Below are 16256 nucleotides of genomic sequence, written 5' to 3'. Positions count from 1 at the left end.
TTTGATAGCCGGGCACCATCAGCTTTCTTCAGCACATTTGCTTATTCACCCGCTTTGTCTTCAGCGGTTGTGTCGGGAAGGTGAGCATCATAGAATATGGCCAATTATTCTTACTGAACACCCAAATCTTTTCATAAAATACCTCCAAATCTACCCACTTCCATCAAGTCAATCCTAACTCATAGTGACTCTATATAGGGTTTCGGAAGCTTTGTCAATCCTTGCAGGATCAGTGTTGTCTTTCTTCTTTGAAGAGGCTGGTGGGTTTGAACTGCTGACCTTTGTAGTCCAAAGCTTAACCAATAGTGCCATAATTCTTTAGTACTATCCAGTTAAATGAAGGAACTCAGAAACTCATTGGGGCTTTCTCATCGACTTAACTCCTGCCTGACAGCTTAGGGAAATCTTGACAAATCAACCCCAATCTAAATTTAATCTCACAATTTTCTTTGATTAGGTTTGCATTAAGTCAAGCCTTCCCTTCTTCTCCAAAAGCAGTTGTTATTAGTTCGGTTATCAAGCAGGTACTGTCAAGTAGATTTTTGACTCATGGCAACCCTGTATGTCACAGTGGAACTGCCCGGTGATTTTCTTGGCTGCAATAATTCCTGAAGCAGACTGTCACAGCTTCCTCCCGTGGAGCCCCTGAGTGGGTTTGCAGTGCTAACCTTTAAGTTAGCCAGCAAGGGATGAACCATGTTGCCACCAGGGTTCCTTCAAATAAGAGCGGATAGTTCCACTTTTCCAACTCTAGTCCTTCCTAGTCAGATTCCACGTCTCAGGCGGTGCTGTGGACTCTTCCTTACTGTGCTTCACACTAATGTTATCTCCGTGAGGCACAGTCAATTAGATAAACGTGCTGCTGAGACCACCAAATCCAAACCATTAACATCCTACCGACACACCTTTCACCAGTCAGAGGATGATACTGGCCCCCTCACATGCACAACTCCAATGAACAACCTGCCCTTCATGTCCTCCTGGTCTCATGCGTATTCTTCAGGAAGGAACTGTGGCCCCGGTGTAGCCCAGTGGACAAGCTCTAACACTTAGCTGGAGCAGAAAGTGACAATGTCTCCACAAAATACAATAAACCTGGAATAGGATCAAATGGTCTCAGTTTATAAAACCCTAAGGGAGATCATTCTAGCTCCCTCGCTTAGGCCTACAGAATGTCCTTACTTGTAATTACATTTAGCAATAAACAATTTCTCTAACTCTCTTAGAATCTAGTCTAAATTTACAAGAAATTTAAGTGAGAAGAATAAAATAAGCTTTCAATTTCTGTCAGACCCTATAGATGAGGAATCATGAGTAATGAATACACAAAAAATGCAGAGATTGTCCTTATGAATTAAACAACCGTTTTTTAATGCATTTCATTACTCGATCAGTCAAGTTGGCCTCTAACAAGCCATCAATAGTAACAGGACACAAAAAACACGTGATTTTTGGAGTGAGAAAAGAGAATAGCTTTCATTATGGTTACTAATTGCTGCTGCTGCTGCTGCTATTAGCATAGACTGTAAATCCCCTTTGGGTTCAAAGGACTTCAGAATTTTGCCATCACTTAAAATCCAATAAACACAGACCGCAAGGGTGAAAAAAATCCTAATTTTATTACAGCATGTACACCGCTAAGTGGTACTTTAAGGGTAAATACCGATCAAAAGTTCAAAATTGAAAATGATACTGTATTGCATCCACCAATTAGTTACTTGTCATTCAGCTAGATTGCTTCGTGTTCTTGCACTTGTTGATTATGTGACTAAAGACAGAAGCTTCGAACTTAATATGTTTTAGGGCAGACTGCTCATAGAAACTAACCTCATAACAGAGTCCTTGCATATATAGCTACTTCACTCTCTAGAGCAGTGGTTCTCAACCTTCCTAATGCTGTGACCCTTTCATACAGTTCCTCATGTTGTGCTGACCCCCCAACCATAAAATTATTTTCGTTGCTACTTCATACCTGTAATTTTGCTACTGTTATGAATCGGGTGACCCCGTGAAAGGCTCGTTCGACCCACAAAGGGGTTGCAACCATCAGGTTGTGAACCGCTGCTCTAGATAGTCCATAGAATTTTTTTTCTTCAATGGCTTGCCAAAATATTTTACTTTGTGCTATTTCTATTATGCTTATCAAGCTAGAATCACAAGGATCCTGAATCTGAAGAAGCATTTTCACTAACAAAGTGTTTAAAATTGGATTGTGATAAGAGTCGTATGAGCCCCTAATAAAACGATTAAAAAAAAAGAAGAAAAAAAAGGTGTTTAAAATATGAAAAATATTACTTAGGTATTGAAGATAATCTAACTGTGAAAGCAACTTCTCCACATGTGTTAATAATTTGAAAAAGTGATCTTTTACTGAAATCTAGGTAATAACAGCATATGGCTGTTGTTTTTTAAGTCATTTTATTGGGACTCGTACAACTCTTATCACAATATATACATCCATCCATTGTGTCAAGCACATTTGTACATCTGTTGTCATCATCATTCTCAAAACATTTTCTTTCTACTTGAGCCCTTGGTCTCATCTCCTCATTTTTGCCTTCCCTCTCCCACCCTCTGTCCCTCACGAACCCTTGATAATTCATCAATTTTTTTTCATGTCTTACACTGTCCGATGTCTCCCTTCACCCAATTTTCTGTTGTCCTTCCCTCAGGGAGGGGGTTATATGTTGATCACTGTGATTGGTTCCCCTTTCCCCCCAACTTTCCCCCTTACCTTCCTGATATTGCTACTCTCATTATTGGTCCTGAGGGGTTTATCTGTCCTGGATTCCCTGTATTTCCAGTTCTTATCTGTACCAGTGTATATACTCTGGTCTAGCCAGATTTGTGAGGTAGAATTGGGATCATGATAGTGGGGGGAGGAAGCATTAAAGAACTAGAGGAAAGTTGTATGTTTCATCATTGCTATACTGCACCCTGACTGGCTTGTCTCCTCCCTGTAACCCTTCTGTAAGGGGATGTCCAGTTACCCACAGATGGGCTTTGGGTCTCCACTCTGCACTCCCCCTCATTCACAATGATATGATTTTTTGTTCTTTGATACCTGTTAACCGATCCTATCAACACCTCGTGATCACACAGGCTGGTGTGCTTCTTCCATGTGGTCTTTGTTGCTTCTCAGCTAGATGGCCACTTGCTTAACTTCAAGCTTTTAAGACCCCAGATGTTATATCTTTTGATAGCCAGGCACCATCAGCAATAGTTGAAATATCTGGGCTACAGGATATAGTATACACACTTTTCAAAATTCCTTTCAAAAGAAAAGCATTTCTCCATTTTCACTCAGTTATGACAGAGTTTAGTCATTATACAGCTGTAAGTCATGAAGAGTCTTGCTTTCCTTTTGCTACATTTTCCTGTCCCGAGTAACAAGATTGACTATGGATCATTCTGTTGATCCTCATATAAAATGAATTTGGTGTACAGAAGTGATTTGTATTTGGTGTAACAAATAATTTGGTAACATGATGGTCTTCACTACAGATTAACATTCATTGGATAAAATAATTTGTCCTTTACAATAAACTGCATACTATTTTCAAGACTCTGAAATTTATACAAAGTCTCTTTCCTTCACCTCCCTTATTTTCCTGACATCAGATATAAAATAGCAGCAAAGAGAAACTTTGCTTACCTAAAATGAATCCTCATTATCTTTCTTTTACCATTAAAAAAACCCACCAAATTAATTAGTACCCCAACCTTTTTGTCTCATTGAAAATACTGTATATACGCGTGTATAAGCCGAGTTTTTCAGTATTTATATGCAGTTTTGTGGTAAAATTAGGTGCCTCAGCTGATATTCTGGTTGGCTTATAATTGAGTATATATGGTAATTATGTTGTGAATAAATTCATACCATAACTCATCATGGTAAAGTTACTGAAAATCAAGCAGCCTTGATTAACAATTTGCCTTCAATGACATGACAGTTTGGATGACACAGCTAACATCTAGCCAGATAATCAATCAATAGATTGATATTTTCAAAGTACAGAAAGTAAGTCACTGTTAACCTTACATTCTATACCCAGAAAAAATATCTTCTGAAATTAACATAGCAAAGAAAGAAAAACTAAAACTGAAAAACTGTAAAGACAGAAAAACTAAAACTGAAAAACTTAACTACCAGCAGACTCACACTAGAAAAAAGTAGTCTTTTAAGCCAAGAGAAAATATTCGAAATCTAAAGGCATAGAAGGGCAAAAAATAAATAAGAGCAAGGCTTAAAAAGATAATATAACTCAATGAATAGAAACTGTCCGAAATCCATTATCTCATGACCCCTTGGTATATTTACCTGAAACAGGGGTATCACTTGTATTGCTATTAGTATTTTAAAGAAGAAGAAAATGAGGAGAAGCATTGCTAACGTTCACTTGCCCAAAATCCTAAAGACTATCCTAGGTAGCAATCACAAGGAAATAATCTACATACTGTTTCTGAAGTCTGTAATTAAAAAGTAGCAAGTCAAATTATTAGAATTAGCAATAAAAATATTAATCTCATGGAAGCTTTGGCACTGAGAAACTGCTTTCTCAGTAGTACAGCTGTGAACTGGATATTTTCCTTTTGCCCTCGAAAACTTTCCATCTGTTTCAAATCTGTTCTGTCCTGAAAGGAACTGACCTATATGCACTGCATCGAAGGATCCTTTTTCTAAGGCCCCCAGTTGAATGTAGTCCATGAGGAGTAGCACTGGCAAAAGACTGGAGGGAGATACGAGTGTGAGGTTGGGTTAGTTGACCAAGGTTGGTTGTGTTAGTTAGCCAAAAGCAACAAAAGCTCCGGTCAGGTGGCTTTCTCTGGTATAGCCACATTCTTTAGGATTCAACAATCAAACCTTATCTTGCCCCTTAAGCATAGAGATAATAGTTTGCCTCTGTTGCTAGTTCCAAGATGCTTCACCACCTGTTGAGTATCCCCCTTATCCATTGCCAGGCCTAGTCTCTCAATTATACCATTTGAGTCTGCCATCTATTTGCTGCTGAGACCCTGATTTACACTACCTGCATATAAAAAACATGAAAAGTAATAAAAATAGGAAAAAACTAAGAGCTTAATCTCCAAAATCAATAACTAAAAGTGGATCCATGCTCAAAAAAGTATTAACTGTGTGACCTTGAAATAGTTTGCAAACTAGACATTAAGATTTTCTTTAAGCTTCTTTTTCCTCATCTGTAAAATGAAAAGTACAGCATTACCTATTTCATAAAAATTGCTGGTGGATGTGAATTATTTAAAGTTCTTATCCTAGAAGCTGGTACAAAGTAAGGATTAAATTATTACTATTTTGTCATCATTATTATTATTACTATCATTAGTATTCTAAACATCATAGGTATGTCAAAAAATTTACTACTTCATTATAAATTACAGAGAAAATATATCTATCTTGCTCCAGCTTTCTATTTTGATTAATATTTAACAGATCAAGTTCCATACCAGAAACCATGTCAAAGAAGCAAATTATGCCTTTTACAACACTCTACTTTGCCTACCACAAGATTAAAATGCAACTAGTGTGCATAATTCCTCTGTCTATATAAAAAAACATCTGTGTGTTTTAGAAGAGAGCATTAGCACAGTAAGTGGTTCTGCTCCAGTTCAATATTACTGGAAAAAATAGTGGCCTAAATTAACTCAACTTTATTTCAGCTGGCTCAGGGCTAAAGTAAATTCTAATTGGGTCAAGTCAGAGCAAATCATTTCAGTACATCATACACTTATATAACTTCCCTGAACAACAACAAAAAAGGTAATATTAGATAGAAATAGAAGGTATACTTGTGATCAGAAATGCTCAAAGAATATTAATACTCAGTTAAGAGTTAAAACCAAAAACAGATGAAAGAGAAGATAATGACCATAAAACACAGCACCTCTCCTTCGATTTTAATGCTGTATCTAAAAGGGCTGTTTAGTATGCATGCAATGTGAATAAAAGAACCAAATATAGCCAGCAACAGGAAAGCTGGGTGCATGATAGCTAGGTTGGTTGCATGCCCTTTGGAAAACAACTGCAGCTGCTGCCTGCAGGGTCTGCATAATAATATATTTGGCAGAACTAAACAGATAACCATCTTCCAAATTTTCTCTACGTGAAAAGCAGTATCAACAATAAAAGACTATGCAGACTGCTATAGGCCACGAACCAACTTTTTTCCCCTCAAGGTTGATCAAGCTACAGATGCAACAGGTAAGAAGAGAAAGTGGAATTTGTTCCTCGGTACTGCACCAAGGTACCAGATCAATCTAGCTTCTATGTGCACTACAACTCAAGCCCTTGATTTTAGAGACCTTAACTAGCTTCCTTCCTGAATCCAATCCCTGTAAGAAACACAGTTTCCAACTCAATCTGATTTAAATTATTTGATCTTGATGTGATCCAGCAAGCAGGGGAAGATAAAATTGAACTCTGCACATAAGAGTAGTCGATGATGTTGCTAAGTAATCCATCGCACATTTCCCTAGCCTTCCTGTATTGAACCTAAGCTTATAAAAGAGAAAGACTTCAAAGACAGTTCTATTTTGGCAAGAACTTTCATTCATTAACTATATAGTTAAAGTCTCCCAAAGTAAAATAATTATAAAGTAAGCAAACTGAAAAATGTACCAAAATTACAACTAATAATTTTGGTTAAATATATGCAGTGCTCTAGGCAAGGCGGGAGCCCTGGTGGTACAGTGGTTATGTGTTGGACTGCTAACCTCAAGATCAACAGTTGGAAACCATCAGCTGCTCCACGGTAGAAAGTTGGGCTTTCTACTTCCATAAAGGATGACAGTCTCAGAAATCCAAAGGGGAAGTTCTACTCTGACCCAGAGGATCACTATGAATAGTAATTGACTTGATGGAAGTGAGTGTGGTTTTTTTTAATAAGCAAGGCACTCTTCTAAGTGATTATATGAACCTATTTGATCCCCATAACAACCCTATGAAGTAATTCATAACATCAACTCTATTTTTAAGAAGAAGAAGAAAGAAGTGCTGTGGCAGAGAAATTAAATACCTTGCCCAACATCTAGGAGCTAATAGGTAAGCTGGTAAACATGTAGTCCAGAGACACTATATCCTATCAGTACTAATATGGCTTTTCTTGATCTTCCTAAACCATATGAATGAACTAATTATTCCATGGCTACATCTCTCCTATTTATTCTTCACTTTTTTCTCAAATTCAAAGACTATATTTCCAAACAAATTAGATAACTGAATATATCACTCCTAAAAAAAGAAAACATTATTATAACTTTTCCAGTCAATGAAAATTAAGAGTCCTGCTAATGTACGTGTTGGGCAGCTAACTCCCATAACAATTTACAGAGCTGGAAATCCACAGGGGCAGGTCTACCCTGTCCTATAGTGCCACTATGAGTCAGAACTGTCTCAATGGCCATTCGTTGGGTTTGTTTGTATTGTTAACAGTTTACTGGCACCTCATCCACATATCATACAATTCAATAGTTCAATCATATAAAGAGAAGTTGAATCATTATTACAACAATCAATTTAAAAACATGTTCTTCTTCCTTGTACTCAATGTTATTAGTGTAATTATTTTTTTTAATTGTGGCAAAAATATACACAACAAAACATTCTCCAATTCACTGCCATAGATGATACTCTTCACATTGTACAACCATTGTGGATATCCAAATTGTTCCACCGCCATTAAAATGAATTTGATGCCCCTGAGCAAAAGCTCTTCCTCCTTCACCTATGGTAATCATAGGTCAAGTTTGGTTTCTTTTAGTAGTTTTCCTGATATAATGTTCACACACCATATCCTTCCATAGTTAAATCACTTTTAAAAGACTTACATATACATCATCACAATCAATTCTAGTGCTCCCTCCCCTTCTTGCATTCATTGTTTGCTCCCCAGTTCCCCTCACCTTCCTTGTACCTCCCTCTGCCGCCCCAGATAAACTACTGCGTCAGTTATTGTCTCCATGCACCCTTCTGTGCTTCAGAGAGAACCCTAACAGAAACAATAAAAACTGAAACAGAAAGAAGAAAACCATAATGATATTATAAAGGCAAAAATAAAGAGTAAGAAAGAAAAATAACCACCAATATTTTAAAAGCCAGAACATAAATTTCTGTCATGGAACAAGTGAGAAATACTTGAGCCTAGAACTGACCAAGTAACATTTTATATCAAGGTTGTATCCACCATAATCAAGTTTACAGTAATCTCTGTCTGACAGTAAAGCTGTTCGAGTCCCTCGCCTGTGTCTAAAGGGGTCGTCTGGGTCTTTTTTTGAGAGCCAATGAAATTTCAAAACAATAACTAGGGTTGGGAGGTTGTCTTTGATAACTATTTGTAAGGTATCTAATTACAAATTAAAATTTCAATATAACATGCTATTTTTATTGATTCTGATTCTGATTATGCCCAATTTTCTAAAATTATGGTTGGAGTGAAAGTCTACAGAGTATATTAGTTTTCCATTCAATAATTCTTACACATTTGGGGGACAACATTGATTGCTGAATCTCCATGTGACAGTATATTCCCACTTCCTCCCGGAGCACTCCTTGGCAATTCTGATTTCTTTCCTGCCTCTTTCTTCCTATGCTTTGTATTAGGAAAATGCTAACCTTTTTGGTTTCCTGTGGCTAATTATTCTGAGTACATTCCTCACACGAGTTACACCACTTGCAATGCAAATTTATTTAGCTACCCACTACTCCTTGAGACTGTGGTTCTAAGTATCAAAGCTTCTTCCCTCAAGGTGTTGGTTATGGCTAAGAACTTTTCTAAATCTGTGCCCTAAATTATGCTCATTTTTTTAAATAGAAATATCTATTCGTGATTTTGTATGTACCTATTTTACCAGCTGTAGTTGTGTTGTCAATTAAGTGTTGGATGGCTAAACCACAAGGTCAGCAGTTCAAACCCAGCAGCTGCTCTCAGAGAGAATATTGAGGCTGTCTGTTACCTGTGGGATACAAAAAGATTTCTCCCAAGTTGTCTCCCCCAAATATATGCCAAACCTAGCTGTGTGCTACACATGGTAAATGACTATACACTTAGAGGTCAACAAAAGTAGGTGACAGGTTATCCTCCCTAAGGGTTATCAGTCATCTAGAGCAATCAGACTATATAGTCTGTCCTACACTAGTGGGGCCCACGCCCTTCTGATAAGGATAGCTGTAGATAGTTTCCATGAAGGAGAGCCCAGGGAAGTCAAGCCCATTCAAGGTGAGGCCGCCATCATTAATCCAGGGTCTGTCCTTGTCACATGTACACCTTTAATCCCTCCCCTTCCTGTTATGTGTAAACCCCTAGCTCATCCCCTTCCTGTTACGCTTATGCCTATTGCACATCCCTTTCCTGTGATGTGTCCGCCTATTATGCAACCCCTTCCTGTGACGTATATCTTTCCTGTAATTACGGGGCATCCATGTCCTCAAAGATATATAAGCCTTGGTTAGTAATAAATCACTCTCTCGCTTGCTCCTGCCCTCCCGTCTCCTACCTCCACGTATACCACCAAGAAGAGCTGAGGTGAGTATGCTACCAAGAAATGTGTCTGGCTTCTTTGTTACTCGTTCTCTCCCATCTCTCCGATTTCTCTATGACTTTATTATAATCTTTATGTATATTTTAACTTTACAATTGCACTTACTGAACCCATGATAGTGTGAGGGGCTAACCTCCCCCACAGTTCCCATAAAGTTTCACAGCCTCAGAATTTTTACATGATTCAGAATCAGCTATGAGTAAGAATCAACTTGATGGCAGTGGTTATTTTACCAGCCCAACTAGGAACTAGTATCAGAGGCCCGTTTTCAACTCCTTTTGCTCCTAAATAGAATGTACTTAACTAGTCTCCAGAAATCAGCTGCACTGGTAGACTCAAAACTCACTGTCATTGAGTCGAATCAGACTCTGACTAACCCTATGTAGAATTTCCAATGTTGTAAATCTTTATGTGAGCAAATAACCTCATCTTTCTCCCATGGAGAAGCTGGTGGGTTTGAACCAACAACCTTTTGGTTAATAGTACCATGCCTAGTTCATAGTATTCCCAGGGCTCCCAGCTGCATTAGCAGCATCTCTTTTTTGCCCATTCCATTTTAGAAAAATGTGGGGAAGTTTGTGCCTAGGAAAGGAACTACTACTTCTTGCTTCTCTGCTTAACAATTTCTCTATTGCTTCCAGAGAACTCTATCTGACAAAAGAATCACCTTATTGCAACTAGAAAAATGCCCTCTAGAACTTAAAATCTATAAGCCAAGTGCCCTACTACTAAGGACAATTTCTTAAAGAAATGTTTCTTTTTTGTTCTTTAGTCACATGAAAACAGGTTTTAATCTTTGTTATGTGTTTTGTAGCAGCAGTTTTATATATTCGGTACAGTGATAGTCATTACAGAGCCATTCACTCTAAAAGCTGATGCCTATTCAGTAAGGTAAGTGCAAGGATGTACAGAAAGAGCCATCACATATGATGCTAACCCAACCTACCACAGATGCCCACTGGGTTTTTAAGTAATTCGCAATAGATGATCTCCTGAAGTCATACATTTTTGATTGGTGCGTTCTTTTACTCTGGCTTTTTCCCCAGGGTTTACATCCCAGAAAAATCAAACATTTTTACTTTCATGTCCACAATGGCTCTTTTAAAGGCCTTTTCTATATAAGAGGCAGGCTTATATTTCCACTGAAATTTTGTTTTTTATTGTGCAAGTCTTGAAGAGAACTAGGTGCAACAAGACACAAACTTTCCTTTGAAAAGTGTTACTGGCACTTGGTCATCTTAGGGTGTTTTATGTTCTTTCTCTTTCTCCCTTTCTTTCTATCTTTTTCTCTCTCTCTCTTTTTCTGTTGTTTTTAACAAAAGTACTCAGCCCTAAGTATCAAGATACAGTATTGAATTCTATCTGGTTTCCTGTCCTAAACAAACCACAATTGGAGGTGCCAAATCAATTCAGTACAAATTTGCTAGAGGGCACCTGCAAGGGATACGGTCCTTTAATCTTCACATACCAAGAGTGTTTACGCACCTCTGTTGGAAAGAACTACAGGTCTACAAGGTCAAAGGTTAGTCAATGGAGGAGAAAAATGAGGTAGAATCCCTCCAGAAAGTAATGAACCCTGCAAGTGTTTTCCCTGGCAAGCTGAGTGAACTGCCAAGTGTGGGTCAGGGGTCTAAATTTAACTAAGAGTTGAACTTGCTCTTTTCAATTACAAAGGTCTCAACAAAGAACGGGATCATTCCCTGACTTAAAAGAACTTCTCAATAATAACTCAAAGTGAAAGCATGCCAAATAATGTAATTTGTGAATATAAAAGAATTGCTTTAAATTAATTATCAAGTTTCCTTGTAATATCAATAAATGCTATCAATATATGATCAAATGTCACCTGCTCTCAAATTAAAATCTAATGATGTAGTACTTATACACAAGGAGGCTTCAAAAAGTGTGTGCAAACATGGAAAAAAACAATAATGGAGTGTTTCCACAAATTTTCTACAGATCCATAACTTAAAATGACTATCCAATTTAAAATAAAATCAAAAACTACCTTCAAAAACAAATCGGTGACCATTCAACTCTGTTTTTCTAACATCCTGCATTAGACAGAAGCAAATCCTTCTGAATTTCTACCCTCTGGACCCTATTTTAGATCCAACATAATTTAAGTTCAAATTCCAATATTACTTATTTTAAGGACAGAAATCTCTTAAGATGAATGTCTCAGTACATCTGTAATCTAAAAGCCTATTTCAAATCTTCAATAAGCCCACTCAGATGGTACTTGCTAAAAAAAAAAGAGGTGCTGACTAAATAAGAGATCATATTGGTCTCCTTCTACAAGGGGAAAAGTATCCAGGACCACTTCCAACAAGTCAATTCTCTCCTAGTTAACATACGCATTTCTTTTTTCTTCATTTTCTTTTCCACTGTACAACTAACTTGCTGCAGTGCCTGAGGCAAGGAAGTTAGACAATGATTTGAGGTTACATTTTCTCTGGCATGGGACACTATGAGGGCCCCACAGGGACTGGCCTGCCATAAATTCAAACCCATGCAAAGTAAACATATTCTAATTAGATTATTTCCAACTACAACTTCTACAGGGAAAAGAGAGACCCTTTATTGTTAGAAAAATAAATATATCATCATGAAAACATTTTGCAAGAAAGCACAAGAGTATCATTGCATAGATAACATATGAAAGAGCCCCAAAGAGATCATGGAAAACTGAAATTTAAAAGAAAATGAAAATTTCTCATGAAATTTTGAAGCTCCTTTGTATGTTGATTGTGAATACTGAAAGCAACTACCTGAATTCAATTCCTTAGAAAGTCAAATTCGTCTTCATGCACATAACTTTCATTTTCTTCAACTTTGATTCATTTTGTGTTTCTTGATAATGTACATAGCAAAACATGCTGATTCAATAGCTCCTCCATGTACAATGCTGATTCCATTCTTCACGTTGTGCATCCTCACTCTCAGAAGTCGTCTCTCCCTTGTTAACATAAACTCAATACCTCCTAATGTTTAATACTGCAAGTTGCTGTTGTCTAATAACACTAGATAGCTCTTAAAAATGCATAATGGTCAAGGTAGAACTTTTTTTTGCTGGTTCAGCTAAACTATTATTCAATTTTAAGAAAAACTCATGGGATATTCCTGATTTAAGATTTAAAGATTATCTCAGGGTAATGACTTCCAAAATTCATCCAAACTCCAAAGCTTCAAAAGTCTATGAGGATTTGAAATACTCTTCCACATTTCCCCCTTTGATGAGGATACTCCTATAGAAGTTTTCATCAAAATTCTCAGAAATGGTGACCAGAAATCACCCAATTCTACTAGACTCAAAATAAAGTAGAAAGTTTGCTGTTCATGGAAGCGATTGGCCACACAGTCCATGTCTCCCTCCTATTCCTGATTCTCTCCATCTAGTCTCTGTTGTTTCAGGTAAATAAACACCGATTTTGTGACTTGGGTAGTCACTCCTGAGCTATTAAAATGACAGGCACTATGTATCAAAGTAGGAAGTAGAACAGAAGCATTTCAGTGATGGATCAAAAGTTAAGTATAGACTTATATGATCCAGAAAATTTACTCGTACATATATACCCAGAAGAACTAAAAGCAAAAACATAACAAATACTTGTATATCAATGTTCACTGCGGTACTATTCACAGTAGCCAAAGGATAGATGGGTGGAGGTTAGCCTGTCAATCAGGTTGCAGCATGATGACCTCATTTGAAGGTGCCACCAAGATAAATGGCTCTCTAGAGGCAGGCCCCTCCCTCTCTCTGCCTTCATCTTCCTGTTGATGAGACATGCTGAGAGCCCTGGAGACGTGTCCACTGCCATTGGATCCACAGGACTTGGCATTCACTGGCCTGGGATCTGAGTCTGAAAAGGGACTTATGGACTAGTAGTAGATTTATGGATTTGCGTTGAACTGGGCTAGGTTGTTTTCTTGATATATTAAGTTTCTAGATATACAGCTTTCTCTATACATATGTAAGTGTTTCTGCATTTGTTTCTCTAGTCAACTGGCATAATACATTATGGTACTGGGAGTGGGGTACTAGAGAAACAAATCATAAAGATGGAGAGTGGATGCTTACTTGACTCTGTGTCATGGCAGTTTTTCATTTTGGGCATGCCAGAGGTCAGATAGGGCTAGCCAGAGGTCAGATAGTTTACTCGATTGTTTCCTGGAAAGAACATGGTAAATTAAAGTTTTGATTCCTTTCTTTGTTTGTTGTCTTTGGTCATTCCTGTTTGAAATGGCAAAATGAATGTGATAAATGTAAATTTTGAACTCAAGGGACAAAATGGCCCCTTGAGCTCTGAGACCATGCCGCATAGTCACAATGGCTGACAGAAGGCCTCTCCCTGGCATGATGCAGCCAGAGGCTGATGGTCATTGTGTTAGAGAAGGTTCTCTAGAGAGATAAAACCAAATTTCTGATAATATAATGTATTTATTTATAAAGATAATTAGATATATAACAAGGAATGAACTGTTAAATCATATACAGATAAATATATAATACAAGAAACAGTTAAATTATAAAGCACTACAAATGGCTCAATTCAACTCATTGCCGTGAGAGAGTTGTAAGACTAGCAGTCCTTCAAGTCCAGTCTGCTGCCAGATCTTCCTCTATTTATAGAGAGAGTTAGGCACAGCAGCTAATCAGAAGGCAGGTCACCAACTGCCAGCCAGGTCACCAATTGCCAGTCCCCAGCTCCAGCGATGTCTTAAAGGGACCTCAACTTACAGCGACACAGTCCACAGGCTAGGCATCCCACAGGTAATATAGCCTTTAAATTGAGGCACAGAACAAGCAAGGCAGTCGCACATTGGTCCAATGATCAAAGAGCGAGAGACAAGAAAGACGAGGCCCACCAAGCCATTTATCTCTCTGCCCTTCAGTTAATCCCACTTGTGTTTATCGGCCAGGCTGGCACAATAAACTATCTCAGTCATATTGCATATGAATGAGATAGCTTAGAACTTAACTGTTTTAAGAATGTGTTTAGGATCTGCCTGTACTAAGACTAGGTTGATTTTTTTCTAACTATTGTTATTGGTATAATGTGTGATACAAATTATTGAGAAGTATGAAAATAGAAAGTTTGGAGCTCCCTGCCTTCAACCATTAAATTGGATCTTTAAATGAGTAAAGGGCATGCCCACAGAGAAGGCTCTGAAAAGTAAGCTCCTACTGGTGCCTTGAGTGCTTAGAAAATTTGCATTTGAAAAGACTTGCTGAGAGATCTGTTGACAGACTGAAGAAAGAAAAAGGAGCCTATTGGCTTTTTGAATTTTGAATTAGTGGTTTGTGTTTGAATCTGGAAAAAAATTGGGAGTAACAAGAAACTCTCCTCTCTAGGACTGAAAGATAAAGAGCCTGCAGGCATCCTGAAAAGTTCACTAAGTGACCACCTGGATCCGCTAGTTGAGTGGAAGTGAGGGAAAAGCAGCAAAAGAGAGACAGGTTGAGTCTAGCCACTGACTACCATGGACTTGGTTCAAAGGGATGAGAGGCAAAGATGACAACAGGATGGCTGGTCTGAAGTTTAAAGAGTTGGGTGGCATGACCTAAACCAAGGGGTCTAGGGTTGTTGAGAATTGTGATGGGGCCGATGATCTAAAGACAGGGCGTCCAATGGGCACCATGGTGAGGCAAAGCAAGGTGACTGATCCACATTAGGTTGACTAGAACCCGACCAGATGAAGATAAGATTTTTGAGTCTGTGAACTGGTGCATATTGATGCTGACTTTATGGATGGCCTGTCCTAATTAGACTTTGCTTATAGATGCAGACTCACAAGGTTCAAAATGGAATGAAGATTCTTCACATCAAAGAATACATTTGTCTCCTCCGAGCACTGGGTTGATATAAGTGGGAGGATAAAGATATGAAGTGGCTGGATTACGAAATTCCATAGCAGGGGATAAGTGTAGGTGTTCACATAACTGCAATTGTTAGGCATAAAATATTTTTGTTTTGTTCACTTATAGAATATTATGTTTAAATGGGGCTGGCACATTTTTAATTGTGGGCATTTTGTTTTTATCCTGTTAGGCACACACATGACTTTATTATTGTCCCTGTTGCAAAAATTATATATAGCAAAATAATTGTATACAAGTGCTAAGTTGGCAGGGGTGGACTGTGATAATTAGGTTTTTGTATGCTAAGATGGCACCTGTAAGAATATATGGGTGGCTGGCAATCAGGTCGCAGCTTAGTGACTTCATTTGGAGGTGCCACAGAGATAAATAGCTCTCTGGACGTAGGTCATTCTCTCTGCCCTCACCTTCCTCAAAGTAAGTCCTGTAGACTAAAAATAGGGAGCTAGAAATATCAATTTGTGACAAAGATAACAAAGTAGAAAGAGAGAATCATGTAGTTAGAACTTTCAAAAAGTCAAGCAGATTATCAATAATAACATATTGTTTTAAATTTAGGAATAAATTAATAAAATAGAGTAACCTCAAAGAAAATGAATAAATTTTCTCATCAAAGGAAAATAAAAAAATTTAGTAAACTCTAAAGCAGCAGGATTAAAGAAAATGGCAGGAAAATCTACAAACAAAACTAAATCAGCACAGACAGTATGTGGAACAAAGAGACAAGACAAACCGGGAGGACATTATGCAGAGTGAAATTAGTCAATTACAAAAGGGTAAATATTATAAAACTATTTTAAAAACTAATGTAAAAACTCAA

At 37.7% G+C, this 16256-nt stretch overlaps 1 protein-coding gene and 1 non-coding gene across 2 annotated transcripts in view; both read right to left on the bottom strand.

Annotated features, from left to right (window-relative positions):
* BBS9 (Bardet-Biedl syndrome 9) overlaps positions 1–16256 on the bottom strand; it is a 578043-nt gene that overhangs the window by 366932 nt on the left and 194855 nt on the right. The gene's annotated exons all lie outside the window — the stretch shown is intronic.
* Positions 11941–12071, bottom strand: LOC115869271. Its single transcript, XR_004046088.1, has one exon. It is a non-coding gene; the product is annotated as a small nucleolar RNA SNORA42/SNORA80 family (small nucleolar RNA).

The sequence above is a fragment of the Echinops telfairi genome, unplaced genomic scaffold (assembly GCF_000313985.2).
Source record: "Echinops telfairi isolate 266 unplaced genomic scaffold, ASM31398v2 ScPeMD7_23;HRSCAF=83, whole genome shotgun sequence".
Classification (NCBI taxonomy): Eukaryota; Metazoa; Chordata; class Mammalia; order Afrosoricida; family Tenrecidae; genus Echinops; species Echinops telfairi.
Note: the sequence above shows the minus strand (reverse complement) of the source record. Positions and strands in the feature narration are given on the sequence as shown.